Here is a 10,180-nt window from a genome sequence, read left to right on the forward strand (position 1 = left end):
AAGGGACATACCATTGATGAATGTCACTCTCTGAAAGATAAGATCCAGACTCTGATCGATAACAAGATCATTGTAGCAAATGAGCCTACTCCGAATGTCCGCAACAACCCTCTGCCGAACCATAAGGGTGGAGGTGTTCACATGATTGAAATAGAGGATGATTGGGATCCCAAAGGATCGATCGGTTTAATCACAGAAAGTAACGAACCAAAGAAGCCGATAGTCACCCTCAATCTGATCGTAGTCCAGACTCAGCCTTCTGGGGATGCTGAGGTAAACATGTCTATACCACTTGAATTTGAAGCACCACCCCCTACAAAGATGCCAACACCAATTGAAGTCGAGTTTGGGTCTCCGGTAAATGCACATGTACCATTTGAAGTTGCAGTTTTACCCTCCAAAACACATGCTTCGTTCCGAGTAAAGGTGCCCATCCCAGTAGCAATGTCGGCCGTAACACCGTTCCATATAAATTCCATACCTTGGGATTACACAACCGAGGCGAGAAGGAAAGGGAAATCTAAATTCAAGGAAATAGTTACGGCCCAAGGCATGACAAGAATCGGCAGGGTTTATACTCCGGAGCATTTAGTTGAGTCGAGTAAGCAGGCCTCTGGTCCGCCGACCATCACTGAAACTAGACCCAATGATCTCTGGAGAAAGATACAAGCCATGGAATACTCAGTCATTGATCAGCTGAACAAAACATCGGCACAAATTTCTATCCTAGCTTTGCTGCAAAGTTCCGATGCACATAAGAATGCCTTGTTAAAGGTGCTGAGTGAGGCATATGTACCAAGAAACATCAGCGGAGGAGAAATGGAAAACATGGTAGGGCAGGTATTGGAAAGTCACACGATCACTTTTCATGAAGATGAGCTGCCACCAGAAGGTTTGAGTCACAACAAAGTGTTGTACATCACCATGCAATGTAAAGATTATTTTATCACTAGGGTCCTGATTGATGGAGGGTCCAGCCTCAATATTTGTCCATTGGTAACACTTAGAACATTGGGGAAGGGTTTGCATGAGATCAAGGATGGGGCCATCAACGTCAAGGCTTTTGACGGTTCCCAAAGATCCACCATTGAGGAAACTAGCCTATGTTTGCAAATGGGTCCTACTTGGTTCGACGTTGATTTTCAAGTTATAAATGTGTCGGCATCTTACAACTTGCTCTTGGGACGGCCGTGGATTCATGCCGCTGGGGCTGTAGTATCGACATTGTATCAGGCGGTGAAATTTGAGTGGAACCACCAAGAGGTGATCATTCACGGCGACAGTATCAATCCCATACACAGTCCCCAAACCATCCTAGCGATTGGAGGAAAGAGAAGGATAGGAGGGGAAACCTATCACCATATCGAGCGAGTCAATGATGTCGACAAAGACAAGTAGTGGGGCAACAAAATTGAGAGCCTACTAAATTGGTGTGGATATGAACCTGGCAAGGGACTTGGCAAGAACCTCCAAGGAATCGCCAAGCCTATCAAACTGAAGAAACATGGCACCACTTTTGGCCTAGGATATGAGTATACTCGCCACCATGGCGTGGTCCATACTACCCGCTGGAGCAGCCAATACCACATTTGGAGCAGACTTTCCAGCCGGCCGATGTTATCTATGGGTTGGAAGAAGAGGAAGCACTGGCAACAGTAAGGAATTTGTTCTTAAAAGGTGATGACATGGATTGTTGTGTCATTTTCGAGGAGGAGAGGGAGGAAGGCCCTTCCATACAGGCCGTAAGCCGAGGAGCATGCCTCAACAATTGGACCATCAGAACCACCATATCCCGGAAAGCCTCGGGGTAGCAAGGCTGAACAAGGCATCATGCACTATCTTTTATTTTTACTAGTTGATTTTCCTTTCGCATTTTTGAATTTTCACAATAAGATCTTCCAATATTCAAAACAGTTATGAAATTTATCAAAGTATTTTGGTTTCCTTACAAATATTACTCTTATTATTTTCCCTCATTACTTTACTTATACAACGTTATTATTACCTATCTTGATGAACCAATGGCTATGACATGCAACGAGACAACACAACAAACGGATACAGATTCAGAGGAAGATGACATACCAGAAGAGATTGTTAAAGAAGTTGAGAATTTTAAGAACAGACCTAAGTCCAACCTGGACGAGACCGAGATTGTTAACCTAGGAGATGCAGAAAATATCAAAGAAACTCAGATCAACGTTCATTTGTCACCGTCAAAAAAGGAAGAAAACACAGAATTTCTAAAGGAATATGAGGACATATTCACCTGGTCATATGATAACATGACTGGTTTGAGCACATCTATTGTGGCCCACAAACTGCCAACTGATCCGACATGTCTACCGGTAAAACAGAAGCTCAGAAAGTTTAAACTCGACATGAGTCTAAAAATCAAGGAAGAAGTCACTAAGCATGTCAAAGCTAAGGTCCTCATGGCAGTAGAATATCCGACATAGTTAGCCAATATTGTGCCAGTGCCGAAGAAGGATGGGAAGGTTAGAGCCTGTGTCGACTACCGGGATCTCAATCGGGCCAGTCCAAAGGATGACTTCCCTTTGCCGAACATACACATCCTGATCGACAATTGCGTCAAGCATGAGTTGCAATCATTTGTAGATTGCTTCGCTGGATATCATCAGACCTGGATGGACGAAGAAGATGCTGAGAAAACGGCTTTCATTACGCCGTGGGGGATGTACTGCTACAAGATGATGTTATTCGAGTTAAAGAATGTAAGGGCCACCTACATGAGGGCCATGACTACTATCTTCCATGATATGATACACAAGGAGATTGAGGTGTATGTAGATAATGTCATCATAAAGTCCAAGAAAGCCACTGACCACATGGAAGATTTGAGGAAGTTCTTCAACAGACTGAGAAGATACAACCTGAAACTGAATCCCGCAAAATGTGCATTTGGGGTTCCTGCCAGAAAACTACGTGGGTTCATTGTGAGTCGCCGAGGGATAGAACTGGATCCATCTAAGGTCAAAGCTATTTAAGAACTGCCACCGCCAAAGAACAAGAAGGACGTAATGAGCTTTCTGGGAAAACTTAACTACATCAGCCGGTTCATAGCACAATCTACGGTCATCTGTGAGCCGATCTTTAAGATGTTGAAGAAGGACGTCGCTACCACATGGACTGATAATTTCCAAAAAGCTTTCGACAGAATCAAATATTACCTATCAACACCACTAGTCTTAGTTCCGCCTGAGCTGGGTAGACCTCTATTACTCTACCTTGCAGTATTTGATGGAACGTTTGGTTGTGTTCTGGGTCAGCATGATGAAACAAGGAGGAAGGAGCAGGCCATCTATTACCTCAGTAAGAATTTCACCCCGTACAAGGCTCGGTATTCTCTGTTAAAGCGCACCTATTGTGCTTTGACTTGGGTATCTCAAAAGTTGAGGCACTACTTCTATGCCTATACTACATATCTCATATCAAGGATCGATCCCTTGAAGTATATCTTTCAGAAGCCCATGCCCACTGGCAAGCTGGCCAAGTGGCAAATCCTGTTAAGTGAATTTGACATTGTCTATGTGACTCAGAAACCAATCAAAGGACAGGCACTAGAAGATCGCCTTGCTGAAAATCCCGTGGATGAAGAATACGAACTCCTGAAAACATATTTTCCTGATGAAGAGGTATCATTCATAGGAGAAGACATTGCAGAATCCTATGACGGCTGGAGAATACTTTTCGATGGAGCAGGAAATTTCAAAGGAGTTGGCATAGGAGCAGTCCTAGTATCAGAAACCGGTCAGCATTATCCAGTATCTGCCAAACTCAGGTTCCCCTGCACCAACAATATAGCCGAGTATGAAGCCTGCATCTTAGGGCTCAAGATGGCCATTGACATGAACATCCAAGAGTTGCTAGTAATTGGGGATTCAGACTTGCTTATACATTAGGTCCGAGAGAATGGGCGACCAAGAACTCCAAGATACTCCCTTATCTGCATCATGTGCAAGAGTTGAGAAAGAGGTTCACAAAGACAGAATTCTAGCATGTTCCCAGGGTCCAGAATGAATTCGCCGATGCACTGGCTACCCTATCATCCATGACACAACATCCAGACAAGAATTTCATTGATCCCATTCCGGTAAAGATCTATGATCAGCCCGCTTACTGTGCTCATGTCGAAGAAGAAACAGACCGAAAGCCTTGGTTTCATGATATCAAGGAATACTTGGCAAAAGGAGAATGCCCAGAGCTCGCAAATGCTATTCAGAAGTACATGCTTCGGAGGTTATCCAACAATTTCTTTCACAACGGAGGAATCCTATACAGGAGGACTCCTGATTTGGGATTATTAAGGTGTGTCGACGCAAAGGAAGCATCCAAGCTATTAGAGGAAATTCATGCAGGGACCTGCGGTCCACATATGAATGGCTTTGTTTTAGCAAAGAAAATACTCTGAGCTGGTTACTTTTGGATGACTATGGAAACATACTGCATCCAGTATGTCCGAAAGTGCTACCACTTCCAGATACATGCAGACATGATAAAGGTGCCTCCAAATGAGCTTAATGCAACAAGCTCGCTGTGGCCGTTCTCCGCCTGGGGAATGGATGTTATCGGACCAATCAAACCTGTCGCATCAAAAGGGCATAGGTTTATCCTAGTAGCAATTGATTATTTTACCAAATGGGTTGAAGCAGCATCTTACAGGGCAGTGACTAAGAAAGTTGTGGCGGATTTCGTCCGCGACCGTATCATGTGTCGGTTAGGAATTCCAAAGTCAATCATTACTGATAATGGCTCCAACCTCAACAGTGATTTGATGAAATCCATGTGTGAAACCTTCAAGATCAAACACAAGAATTCTATAGCTTACAGACCTCAGATGAACGGAGCCATAGAGGCTGTCAACAAGAATATCAAGAAGATACTAAGGAAAATAATAGAGAAGCATAAGCAGTGGCACGAGAAGATCTCATTTGCTTTATTGTGATACTGCACCACAGTCCGCACATCGACAAGAGCAACCCCCTATATGTTGGTTTACGATACAGAGGCAGTCATTCCCGCCGAGGTGGAAATTCCCTCATTAAGAATCATACAGGAAGCAAAGCTAGATGATGCATAATGGGTGAAGAATCGTTACGAGCAGCTAGCTCTTATAGATGGAAAGAGAATGAATGCAGTTTGCCATGGTCAACTTTATTAGAACAGGATGTCCAAAGCCTTCAACAAAAGAGTCAAGCCGAGACAGTTCACAACGGGGCGGCTGATGTTAAAGAAAATCTTTTCACATCAAGATGAAGCCAAAGGGAAATTCTCTCCCAACTGGCAGGGTCCGTACATGGTTCACCGGGTTCTAATAGGAGGAGCCCTCATACTTGCAGAAATGGACGGAGAAGTCTAGTCAAAGCTGATCCAATTCAGACGCAGTCAAGCGATACTATGTGTAACCTTTATGCTTTCTTTTATGATGTAATTTGAACTATGTCTGACTTGATTCCCGTTTAAGAGGGGATACGTAGGTAGCCCTATGGGTTCGATTACAATTCAATAAAATTTCCATTTCCCCCGCTATTGGAAACTGGGGTCGATTCTAGCCATTTATCATTAACAGCAGTTAGGAGCAGCAACCCAGTAAACTGGAGCAGAATTTTGAGGAGGACCCTCAAAATTCCGGAGCAAGCGAAGTTGTAATGTCTTGAACCACGTCACAGTCGTTGGTTCATCTAAAGAATATTATTCTTAATTATGCACTTATGTTATGCTTTTACTAAATCATCCATGTTTATTACTAAAATTTCCTTGTTTAACAACGCTACCCCAATGATACATACAGTATCACCAGATCAAAGCCGAGTAGGTCAAGCAAAGCCAGCGGGGATACGAACTAACTTTTCCCCCTTTACAAACTCACGATTTTTCTTTGGATGCAGGCACTTGAGTTGCAAAATCATCAAATATACTATACGCTCACTCACAAAGTTCAGGAATACAACTCTCCGAACCGTTGCACTTGCTCGCAACTACTATCCGCACAACAGTGTCCCCAGCAGTCACAATATCCCCAGCAATCACGATATCGCAATCCGCTATCAGCTAAGAAAACTCTATTGTCATTTGCCATTTTTGCTTCCTTCATAAGGCTACCATTCTGCCTTCTGAGGTTAAGCTCTACCTCCATTTGCATTCTCTGCATTGCATAAGGATACCATTCTGCCTTCCGAGACTAAGATCTATCTCCATCTGCATTCTCTGCATTGTATAAGCTTACCATTCTACCTTTCGAGGTTAAGCTCTACCTCCATCTGTATCTTCTGCATTGCATAAGGCTACCATTCTGCCTTCCGAGACTAAGCTTTGTCTTCATCTGCATTCTCTGTATTGCATAAGGCTACCATTCTGCCTTTTGAGATTAAGCTCTACCTCCATCTGCATTCTCTGCATTGCATAAGGCTACCATTCTGCCTTCCGAGGTTAAGCTCTACCTCCATCTGCATTCTCTGCATTGCATAAGGCTACCATTCTGCCTTCCGAGACTAAGCTCTGTCTCCATCTGCATTCTCTGCATTGTATAAGGCTACCATTCTACCTTCCGAGGTTAAGCTCTACCTCCATCTGCATGCTCTGCATTGCATAAGGCTACCATTCTGCCTTCCGAGACTAAGCTCTGTCTACATCTACATTCTATGCATTGCATAATGCTACTATTCTGCCTTCCGAGGTTAAGTTCTACCTCCATCTTGCATGGTTGAAAGATCGCCACTTCATTTACATCTTGCATGGCTGAAAGATCGCCACTTTATTTACATCTTGCATGGCTAAAAGATCGACACTTCATTTACATCTTGCATGGCTGAAAGATCGCCACTTTATTTACATCTTGCATCGGCCGAAAGATTGCCACTTTATTTGCATCTTGCATCGGCTGAAATATCGCCACTTTATTCACATCTTGCATGGCTGAAAGATCGCCACTTCATTTACATCTTGCATGGCTGAAAGATCGCCACTTCATTTACATCTTGCATCGCTGAAGATTGCCACTTCATTTACATCTTGCATCGGCTGAAAGATCGCCACTTTATTTACATCTTGCATCGGCTAAAAGATCGACACTGCATTTATACCTTGCATCGGCTGATAGATCACCACTTTATTTACATCTTGTATGGCTGAAAGATCGCCACCTTATTTACATTTGCACTGGTTGAAAGATTGCCACCTCCCGCATCTTATAGGCTGAAAGATTGCCAAATCATCCAAAGGCGTCATTGTTCAGAGGCACCAGTTTCATAGCCCGAGAACACCATGTCATGGCCTGAGGACCCCTTTTATATTTTGCATATCATTATTCAAAGGCGTCATAGTTTGGAGGCATCATTCTCATAGCCCGAGAGCACCATTTCATGGCCTGCGAATCCTTATTATATGCTTCATGGCCCAGGACGTCATGGTTTGAGGACGTCATCCTAACCGTCCAAAGACAACATTTCATGGTCCGACGGGAACTTGCATCATGTTTAAATTTTTGCACAACATATGATTTATTGGTAGGTAAACCGGCGAGCAATGGTCGTCTCAGCAAGAGCAATCCCGCTCCAGTTCCCACAGTTCTATTAGACTTTAACCATCCATCTTAACCCAAATATCGCGTTCGTCTTGGAAAATCTCCATCGGCATATTCCGCCGACGGATCCTGGACAACATATGGCCTGATTCCTGTAAGACCAGGGATATGTAGGCAACTCAGGAGCCAGAGCTCGGTCAAATTCTTCAAACCATTCCGTTCGGTCAAAATTGGCCATCATATCTTTACCCGATCTTTCATCCTTTCCGGGTAAAGAGGGGCAGTTGTTGATACCCAATTTTTCTTGTATATTTTTATATGAAAAATACTTTCAAAATAGCAGGTATATGCATATATAAGTATGTCCCAAGGTTTTACTTTTTTTTTCTCTTAATTTTTATAGATTTTTAAATCTATTTATTGCCCTATTTTATCAAGAAAAACCCAATAATTATCCCCAAAATTATCATTATGGGTGATTCACTTATTGGATTCTCATGTTTATATTAAAATATAGCTGGCATAAGTTTTGCATATTTTTACAAATTTGTTTAGTATTTTTAAAGCTAAATTGCGTATAATTGCGATATTAGCCTATTTTAAGATTTAATTATTTTCATAATTATAAAATTGACTCAAGTATTTTTAGTTTAATAATTACTTATTATTAATCATTTTAGTACCTTTAATTTATTTATAGAAATTATTTTACTATTTTTTTATAAAATATATAAGGGAAAATGGCTATTTAAATGTTAGCCCCGTTTATTTCAATTTTAGCCATATTTGAACCTCCAATTGAACCCAATTTTAAACCCAATTACCCTGACCTAATCCCTGTTTGAACCTATCCAAATCCAACCCTGTTAAACCACTCCACCTACTCAATTAATCCAGGCCGTTAATCAAAATGATCAACGGTCACCAAATACCCTTTCCTTTTTTAATCCGGACCTACCCCCTAACCCTAACCATTTCACATGCCCAGTCGCCTTTGAAACCCTGCACTCTCTCAAACTCTCTCGAGTCTTCTCAGAACCCTAGCCGCCTCTTACCGTTTCCACCCTGAAAGCCACCGGAATCCATGGCTTCCAAAGCTATGGGAGTCTTATACCTACCTCTTGTTACTCTTACACACCTGATCTCTGAAGATTCAAGGCCTGGCCTCGAAGGTTTGCACCCAGACCACTGCCGATTCAAGGTTCCAGAGTCATCGCTGGCCTTGCTCCGGCGTACTATGGTGTTTTGAGCCTGGTTCTGACCTCTCCGACTCAGATCGGTGACCTTTTCAAAGCCTTTCTCATTTCTAGGGTTCTTATGAAACCCTAACCCTTCGAGGTTTTCTCTGATCTCTTTAGATCCATTGTGTACATGTGCTCTTTTTGAGTTTTCAAACGATCTCCCTAACTTTTCTTTCGAAAATTACTTTTCAATGTCTTTCTTTTACGATTTAGGGTTTTCTGAAAATGCTTAAGTGTTTCTATGACTTTCTTTTCCTTTTCTTTTATGTGTATTTGCCTCTACTGTGTTCTATGTTTTTCTTCTACCATGTATGTTCTTCTACTGTGCTTTCTATGTTCCGTTCTTGTATGTTCTTCTACTGTGCTTTCTATACTATGTTCTTGTATGCTTTTCTACTATGTCCTGCTATTTTCTTCTACTATGTTCTGGTATGTTTCGCCTATTGTATTCTTCTACCGTGTTCTTAAGTGTTCTTACTATTTTTCTTCTATTGAACTTTTTTTAAGTTTCTTTTAAAAGGATCTTCTTAAGCATGCTTTCTTCTACTGTTCTTATCAGTCTTTTCTCATCATGTTTCGAATTAGTTTCTTTACTCTGTTTGCCTTGAACCCTCTACTATATTTACATGTTATTCATGAGTTCTGTTGCTGGAAGAAGCATGTTAGAAGTTTCAGTTCTTTTCTGAAACCTCTAAACATGTTTCGATTCGACTACTTGCCTCCTCGTCTCTGTACTTGATTCAAGGAGGAAACCCTAGAATTTGGGGGGTTTTGCCGAGGTTTTATTGAACTAGGGTTTTTATTTTAGAACCTTTAACTCTTTCAGACTGACTTTGAGTCTCTGAACTGGGTTTGGACATCTTTGTTTTCATACAATGCTGAACATTTTGCTAAACTCTTCTACACTAGATTTTTTCTATTGATTTACACGACAGTCTTCTTTCATGCTCACATGATCCTTATATATGATGAATTTTCCTATAAATGGTTTTCAAATTTGCAATTAGTGCAAACTTCCTTCTGAATAGGCTTGATTGATTTCTTTCCATTGTTTGCTGATTCTCCCTGTTACTCGACCTAAGTTAAAACCCCTCTTCATTTTTTGACTCGGTTCATTCATACAAAATCTCAGACTCTTTTGATTTACTGTTTTTTAATTGATTTGCTTACCTTATTTGCGCAAACTGTGTATTTCAAAACCTTGTCCTTAAATAACTTTTTATGTATTTTCCCCTGATTGCATGTTGTGCAAAAAGTGCTTACTCAATTTCTTTCCTTAAATGGTTTTCACCCGTTTGAATCTGAATCCCTTAATTAAGGGAAGCCTTGTGTAATTGATTGACAATCAGTTCCTTAACTGTTGTTCTTGCCTTATTTATGCCTGATTTTTACACTA

This window comes from Nicotiana sylvestris, chromosome 12 (genome assembly GCF_000393655.2).
Source record: "Nicotiana sylvestris chromosome 12, ASM39365v2, whole genome shotgun sequence".
In the NCBI taxonomy this organism is placed as follows: Eukaryota; Viridiplantae; Streptophyta; class Magnoliopsida; order Solanales; family Solanaceae; genus Nicotiana; species Nicotiana sylvestris.